The following is a 9,428-nucleotide window of genomic DNA, read 5'->3' as shown; positions in this document are numbered from 1 at the left end:
TTGAATTATGAGTAGCTTCGAAATGTCCTTGAGGGTTTTTGGGACGCAGCTGTGACTCTAATATCAGGCTCTACTCGTATCGGCAGTGTGTCCTTTAGTCTCGACTTTTGCTATCTAAAAGTCCTCAATAAATTCAACACCTTGTCCTCTACTTAGGTCTTGTACTTGAACAAGACTTTGTTTTGCATTGAGGATGCCCCTTGGCCTACCATGTTGATGACTGATGAATATCACTGAACTTGTCGATGTAGTTCCCTTAGGATTGTATGTTGTCGTCGGAGAGTTTTGTCAATCTACTGCATCCAATTTAGAATCACTTCGAAGAGAACATTGAGAACTAATCGAAGCAATATGATCGCTATTGAGATATTACACTAGAGTGGTTCAAAAAATCGTTTTTGCTCCACACCGCTCATTCGATTCTAGATCAAATTCTGAGTGTCCTCCCAAAATTTGAGCTCATTTGAATGAAAACTGAGACTGCACAAGCCCTTTAAAGTTTATATGGGAATCACTATGGGAAAAGCAAGCAATTCATTCAATCGATCATAGTGTTTGCCCGAGTGCTCTTGAGGATTGGAACTATGTTGATACTGTGAGATACAATAATCAGCTACAACTTTGCCGAAGACCGTTTTTAAATCGGACGCCCCTCATTCCTTGCTTAGCGCTTGTACGAGTCGGTTGACTGATTCCCGGTCTCATCGCACGGCACTCTTGCAAAGTATTTTAGGCCTTTTTCTCCCACCGCCCGCGTGGGTTTTTGGTTCAATTTGTGCTCACAATCAATATTAAATTAGTGCAATTGTGTGCTTAGGCGATCGCGCTTCGCGAAGGAAGCGAGCTAGTGAAACTAGCATCGTTCCACCATAAGGAAAGTCATCACCAACTGCATCAACGGTGATTGATTTTTTTCTCCCCGCACCAAGAGCATCAACAAGGCAGAAGGCAAATCGGTTCTGCTACCTACGGTGCGTGGACGAGCTGCTGTATACGGATAAGTATCAATTTGGATATCTATTGAATTGCTTTTACTTCTCCGAACAAACAGTGCTGAGTTCAAGGTTGTTTTCGCTTCTCCTCTGTCTCTCTCCCGGTGCGATTCTTTCGACCGAATTGGGGAGTTGGGTACAAAATAGCCCACTGATTGGTTAAGTTTTTTTTTCTTTTTTTTTCCTTTGTAATTTTGCTTTGCTCATTTAGGGGAGGTGTGTACAAAATAGTCCACTGATAGGTTAATTTTTTTTCTGCATATTTTTGTTTTGTTTTTTTTTTATTATTATTATTTTTATTATTTTTTTTTTATTTGGTTGCGGTTGATTTTTATCCCGCATGGACGATTCGGATGGAGGCAATACGCCTCCAAAAGATCTCGTTGCTCGAACGCGGTTTTACCAACCGTCTTCGGCTGGGCCTTGGGTTGTCTATTTCCGGCGCAAAAATAAGATTTTGAATGTGCTCTCGATCTCTCGAGAGCTGACGCGTAAATATCCAGGGACCGTTATTCACCAAGTGAAGCAATCCAAGCTGCGTGTAACTGCACCTAGTTACAAAGCAGCGAACGAGATTGCTCAGCATGAGGCTTTTGCTGTGGAATACTTTACCTATATTCCGGCACGAGAAGTCGAGGTGGAAGGGAAAATCATCGACGCGAGTCTGACATGTGAAGACATTAAGACTGGCAAAGGTGTTTTTGATAACCGGTCAATTCCTGATGTGGCTATACTGGATTGCAAACAGTTGCAATCAGTTTCCATGGAAGGAAATAAGAAAGTTTTTTCGCCGTCAGCCTCGTTTCGAGTGACTTTTCCTGGTTCCGTCCTCCCGAAATTTGTTTGCATTGATAGTGTTTTTTACCCAGTGCGTCTTTACGTGCCGAAGGTATTCAATTGTACCAACTGCAAGCAGCTTGGCCACAGTGCTAGCTTTTGCGACAACAAGCCCCGTTGTGGCAAATGCAACCAAGCTCATTCAGAAGATGCTTGCACACAGGAAGCTGAAAAATGCAGCTACTGTAGCAAGGATCTGCATGACTTGCAGAAATGCCCGGCATACAAAAAGCGCATTCGAAATGAGAGTCGCTCAATTGTGAAGCGCTCCAAGAAGACGTATGCGGAAATGGTGAAAGCTTTGAATCCGCCTGCAAAAGAGTCTTCATCAGCCATCCCAGTTGGTAACTCTTTTCAAGAGTTGTCTTCCGATGAAGCGAACGACGACGAAACCGATGGGGGAGATTCTTCGGAGGTACACGCACCCGGTAAAAGAAAGTCTCCATCTTCTCCGGGACTGCGCCGTAAGGTATTGAAATCTTCCCTCAGAAGTTTGCCTAATTCCAAAGGAGGTGGGGCAAATTTGAAAAACCCGAAGAAACAGGTCTTTGATGCTTCCGTTCCGTGTTGCAGCAAAGATCTGCCGCCCCCGCCTCCACAGATAAAATACACTTCGAAAAGAAGCTCTAGACAAGAAAGCAAAAGAAATGCTACTGAAGTCCCTCGCTCTTCCTCGAAAACGGCCCGGGCTAAGCGAGGACTGATAACTTTTACGGCCCTTGTGGATCGCATATGTAATGCTCTCGGAGTTTCAGACTCATTCAGAGGCATACTCGAACTTTTTCTCCCCGCAATAGAAGAATATCTCAGGGAATTGACTATCTCGTGGCCCCTCCTTGCTTCGATCATATCTTTCGATGGATAATTCATCAAGTGAGGTACATGATATGATCACAGTGCTACAGTGGAACTGTCATAGTCTAAAACCTAAATTAGACACATTTAAGTTTTTGCTTCACAATTCCGATTGTGATATATTTGCACTCTGTGAAACATGGCTTTCTTCTGAAGATGATCTTAACTTCTACGACTTTAACATTATACGCCAGGATCGAGATGATAATTACGGGGGTGTGCTTTTAGGGATCAAAAAGTGCCATTCATTCTACAGAATCCCCATTCCGACTCATCCAGGCATAGAAATCGTTGCTTGCCAAATAAACGTAAAGGGTAAAGATCTTTGCGTAGCTTCTGTTTATATTCCTCCAAGAGTTTCAATAAACCGCCGTCATCTTTGGAATGCAGTTTCCATGCTCTCATTCCCGATTTTAATACTGGGTGATATGAACTCCCATGGTACTGGATGGGGCGAATCTTATGATGATTATAGAGCGGCTATTTTCTATGACTTATGCGACGATTTCAACTTGAACATTTTGAACACAGGTGAAGTGACACGTATTTCATCCGACGGCAAAGAAAGCCGCCTTGACCTGTCTCTGGGTTCAAGTTCACTATCATTCGATTGCATGTGGAAGGTTATCGATGATCCCCATGGTAGTGATCACTTGCCCATAATAACCTCTATCAAAAATAATTGTGAAAGGTCAGAACAGTCAATTCAGGTTCCTTTTGACCTCACTAGGAATATAGATTGGCAAAAATTTGCATCAGCGGTAACTTTCGGTATCGAATCATTCAACACTCTCCCACCGTTGGATGAGTATCGATTCCTAACAGAATTGATTTATAAAAGTGCATTAGAATCCCAAAAGCAACGAGTTCCAAGTGCATCCTTCAAAAGACGACCAGCCACACCTGGTTGGGATGATGAATGCACTCAGTTGTATCGAGAAAAATCTAATGCCTTTAAAGCTTTTCGTAGATATGGTACCTCAGAACTTTATTTAGAGTACTCGAAGCTCGAAAAAAGACTGAAGAATCTTATTAAAGCGAAGAAGCGTAGCTATTGGCGACGTTTCATCGATGGCCTCTCACGAGAAACTTCAATGACGACGCTTTGGAGAGTGGCTCGCAACATGCGAAACCGCTCATCCTCAAATGAGAGTGACGAATACTCCAATCGTTGGATATTCAACTTCGCAAAAAAGGTCTGTCCAGACTCAGTTCCAGCTCATCCGCCTTTTTGGGAAACCCAGAGAGACGATGCGTTGGACAGACCATTCACTATGCTGGAATTTTCTATGGCTCTTCTTTCATCAAACAACTCCTCTCCGGGACGCGATATGATTAAGTTCAATCTTCTTAAAAATCTCCCCGATATCGCTAAAAGACGGTTGCTTGACTTGTTCAACTCATTCATGGAGCACAACATTGTTCCACCTGAATGGAGACAGGTCAAAGTAATAGCTATTCAAAAGCCTGGGAAACCAGCGTCTGATCATAATTCGTACCGCCCGATCGCTATGTTATCATGTTTAAGGAAATTGTTAGAAAAAATGATCCTATCCCGACTCGATCACTGGGTCGAATCAAACAACATGCTTTCCAGTACACAATTTGGCTTTCGTAAGGGCAAAGGAACAAACGATTGTTTAGCGTTGCTTTCATCAGATATTCAACTAGCCTTTGCAGACAAGGAGCAATTGGCTTCGGTTTTCTTGGACATTAAGGGCGCTTTTGATTCAGTTTCCATAGAAATATTGTCAGAAAGCCTGCACAATAGTGGACTACCTGGAATGTTAAATAATTTCTTGTACAATTTGTTGTCAGAAAAACACATGTGCTTCACTCTCGGTCAACTGACAACTTCCAGAATTAGCTATATGGGCCTTCCCCAAGGCTCATGTCTAAGTCCCTTGCTTTATAATTTTTATGTTAAAGATATTGACAACTGTTTGGAAGAACCATGCACGCTTAGACAACTTGCAGATGATGCTGTGGTCTCTATGAAGGGCCCACGAGCGGAAATCTTGCAAAGACCATTGCAAAATTCCCTTGATAATCTATCCACTTGGGCTAGAAATTTAGGGATCGAGTTTGCGCCGCAAAAAACTCAACTGGTTGTATTTTCTAGGAAGCGGAATCCAGCCCAACTAAAGCTTAAGCTATTGGGAACAGACATCGACCAGTCTTTGACTTCAAAATACCTTGGGGTCTGGTTTGATTCAAAAGGCACTTGGCGAACCCATACTAGGTATTTAACGGAAAAATGCCAACAAAGGATCAATTTTCTACGAACAATTACCGGAACATGGTGGGGTGCTCACCCGGAAGACCTCATAAAACTCTATAAAACAACAATTCTCTCTGTTCTAGAGTATGGCTCTTTCTGTTTTCTCTCAGCAGCAAACAGCCACCTTATTAAATTGGAACGAATTCAATATCGTTGTTTGCGTATCGCCTTAGGTTGTATGCATTCGACTCACAATGCGAGCCTGGAGGTGCTGGCAGGGGTTTTACCACTACAGAACCGATTCTGGGAGCTCTCGCTAAGAATACTTATTAAGTGTGGGGTGAGCAACACACTCGTTATCGAAAACTTCGAAGAAATGCTCAAACTGAATACTCGGTCAAAATTCATGAGAGTTTATCTCTACTACATGTCATCTGACATAAGTCTTCCATGTTATAACGCTCCACGTGTACACTTCACCAATGACAGTTCCTCTGTTGAATACGATCTGTCCATGAAACAAGCTATTCATGGAATCCCAGATCAACTTCGATGTATAACGATTCCACGTATTTTTAACGCAAAGTATCAGAATGTCGATTCCTACAGGAGATATTTCACTGACGGGTCCCGCATCAATGGATCCACTGGCTTCGGTGTCTTCAATGAAAACTCTTCCGCCTTCCGAAAACTTCAGGAACCTTGCACGGTTTATGTTGCTGAGCTGGCAGCAATCAACTTCGCTTTGGGGATGATCTCAAACATGCCCGCAGACCACTTCTTCATCTTTTCGGATAGCCTCAGTTCTATTGAGGCACTTCGATCGATGAAACCTGTAAAGCATGCATCTTACTTTCTTACAAAAATAAGAGAGCAGATGTGTGCACTGGTCGAAAGATCATATAAGATTACCTTTGTATGGGTCCCCTCCCATTGCTTAATTTATGGCAATGAGAAGGCGGACTCTCTCGCAAAGGTGGGCGCTGAGGAAGGTGAGATTTATGATAGAAGAATTTCACACGATGAATTTTTTCATTTAGTACGTCAAAGTTCTCTTCACGGTTGGCAAAGCGATTGGCTAAATGGCCAACTGGGACGGTGGTTACATTCCATAATTCCTAAAGTTTCCTTGCGAGCGTGGTGGAAAGGTTTGGATGTAACTCGAGATTTCATTCGCGTGATGTCAAGACTTATGTCCAACCATTACTCGCTAGGTACACATTTGCACAGAATTAACCTCGCGCTGAGCAATATTTGTAATAGGTGTGGTTCAGGTTATGATGACATCGATCATGTAGTTTGGAAATGCCCGGATATGGACGCCTCCAGAGCGCAACTTTTGGATACCCTTGCGGCCCGAGGTAGACAACCCTATGTTCCAGTTAGAGATGTGTTGGGCACCCGCGATCTAATTTATATGGTCGCAATTTACGATTTTCTTCGCTTGTCCAGTATAAAAGTTTAATTCTTCTGTGTTCTCTTCTCCAGTTTTTTTTCTGTGTTTTGTCCCTTGTATGTTGGATTGAGGATCCTGGCCATCCGGCAGACGAATACCGGCAAGAAATTGGTACCAACGCCACTACACGTTAATCGCGATACCACGATATACCTCCCGGATGTGCTGCAGAAAACCCTAAACCCAATCCTCACCATGTCCTTCCTTCCAAAAAATGTGACCATTAACCTCGAGTTGCCACGAGTACCCTGGCTCCTTCCCATACTAATCTTAGTACAAAAAAGTGAATGATTTGTAAACAATACAAAAAATGAATTTCGGCTCCGTAAAGCGTTAAACGCGATTGAGCCTCAAATAAATGAACTAGAAAAAAAAAAAAAAAAAAAAATCGGACGCCCCGGTAATTAGTTATCGAGCAAAAACGTTATTTTGAACCACTCTAATATTACACACAGTCTGGTCGTCTCCTTCTAGAGAATATATAGAGTGTCAAAACGAGTATTGCAATACTCGGAAAAGCGATTCCATACGCATCACTATGGGCGATCAGGTGGCCCTTAATAAAAAAATTGACTTGTTCTGATAGGTTTTTCATGTACACCATTCCACACCCTTTGATGTTCTTCAAACATCCTGCGGACCCCTAAAAAGGAAGTGTTTGAAATCAAAGTTCATGGAATAATCTTAATCAACAGACCCAAAAAGCACATCTCCACCATAGATAATTTAACAATTCTGCTACGATTCATTGATATTCTAAGAATCTAGCAAGGAGTCTATAACACATCTTTACAAGGGTCTGCTCATGATTTGACCATCTTAATATTTTTCTGAAAAGGAAATTGTGCAAGTTTCATTAAGATTGGAACATGTTCCAATCTATGGAAAACGAGTTTGAAAACTTCATAGCACATTTTCTCAATGCTTACTTTTTACAGATGGGACTGACTTGCGATTCACGGCAGTACGGATCTTTCAAAAAAGGATCTTACCAATATTCAATACAAAACGGGTTGGAAAGATTCCAATTCTCGTCCAAAATTTGTCAAAGATATTTATAGGAGCTTGATGTAGGTTTTTTAGAGAATCATCACAAAAGGTTTTAGAATTTTGAAAGATATCTTCATGCAACCACAAGGGTTCAAATAGAATCCGTGAAACTCAAGCCAAGATTTTTCCACAGATAAAGTGTCTTCCCAGCAACACCTCTGGAAACTGCTTTGAATATTTTGAGATACTTGCTGTTGTGAACGAACGGAATAGCAGGTGCATTTTGGCCCAGTTTTCCCACCTGCTTTTCGGCATGGCCACGGCATAAAAATTAACAAGGCAGTCTCTTCACTGATGTAAATATCGAGTTTCATTATAAACATGTGACGTCACTCCTATCGTACCATATACCTTCCGGACCACTAGATCATTTTTTTCGCAAATTTGTTCGAGGTGGATAGGAATGACGTCGTCAAGTAGCTGTCAGTTTTCGGAGTATATCACCTTCTTAATTTTAGTACACCGTGGGCATGGCTTGCCTCTATCATGAATGATAGATGACGTAGATGACAGACGCCGAAGAACAACAGCAGAACGCCATCGACTGCAACAGCAGCAAGACGCTGCCCGCGCGCGCTCTCTGCGATACTTTTAATATGTAGTATTTAGTATTGTGAAGTTGTGTACATAGTCCCTTGTAATAAATATGCATGTTTTATTCCCGTTTACGTCCGCGTGTGAATGTTTTACTCGGCCACATATCTGCTTTCCCCGGACGTAACACTTGCTAATTGGATTTTGAGAGCACACTTACGATATAACTACTAAAGATAATAATTAAAAATCGTCAATAAATTCTACTGATACACCTATTCGATAAAATTCCACCAAAAGTAGAAACAGTGAAGAATTGCAAACTATTTCAATCCCGTCAATAGTTCGCCAAAGAACTTCCAAGGATTAATTAGAGAAAGCTGGCGAAATTTACAAAGGACTGAGCTTGAACTATGTCTGGAATTATCCACGTATACCTCTAGGACCGATTCGGCGGGTCCAAAAACCGCTAGCATAATGTTAGTTTCATTTTCCAATTAAAGCTTGCTTCATTTAGAATTGGAACAAACTTTTACTCATATTGTGGCGCTACTTGTGGACGGATTTGGAAGTTCTTGGCGCCCACGTGTCGGGAATTTTGTCAGCTTCACGTATGTATTTTTGACATTCCGCAAATTAACTGTACTTTGTAAACAATCAACATGGAAGCCGAAAGAAGGGAAAACATTGTGCACAGTTATTTGGAAAATCCATTGTGGTCTGCATCTAGGCTAGCTAAAGAGCTGAAATTGCCCAGAAAATCGTATGGCGCATTATCAAACGGTATAAGAAAACATTGACGACGATTCGGAAGTCTCAAGCCAATCGTCGGAGTGGAACTGTCGACCGGAAACTGCGTGGTAAGATTTTGAAGACTATTAAGAGCAATCCCAATCTGTCGGACCGTGATGGCCAGAAAATCCGGTGCTGCCCATAGTACCGTGAGGATAACTCGACTCCGGGAAAGAATCAAGTCGTATCGAGCTAGCCAACAATCGGACCATAAAACAAAATAGTGTGGCCAAAATCCGTGCTCGGAAGCTATACGACCAGTGCTGACCAAGTTCGACGGGTGTCTTATGATGGACGATAAAACCTATGTCAAGGCTGACTTCGGGCAGATCCCAGGTCAAACATTTTTCTTGACAACGGCTCGGGGGGATGTTGTTCCAGCAAAATTTAAATTTGTTTTTGCCGACAAATTTGCACGAAAATTTATGATTTGGCAGGACATTTGCAGCTGTGGCAAAAAACGAAAGTTTTCGTTACAAATAAGACGTTGGAACTATACCAGAAAAAGTGTCTCCAAAAACGAATTTTGCCGTTCATTCGATCCCACGACCGTCCCGTAATGTTTTAGCCGGATTTGGCAAGCTGTCATTACAGCAAAGTCGTTCAAGAATGGTATGCGGAGAAAGGGGTCCAATTTGTACCGAACAACCTTAACCCACCTAACTGCCCCCAGTTCCACCCTATTGAGAAA

This window comes from Aedes aegypti, chromosome 3 (assembly GCF_002204515.2).
Source record: "Aedes aegypti strain LVP_AGWG chromosome 3, AaegL5.0 Primary Assembly, whole genome shotgun sequence".
NCBI lineage: Eukaryota > Metazoa > Arthropoda > Insecta > Diptera > Culicidae > Aedes > Aedes aegypti.
Note: the sequence above shows the minus strand (reverse complement) of the source record.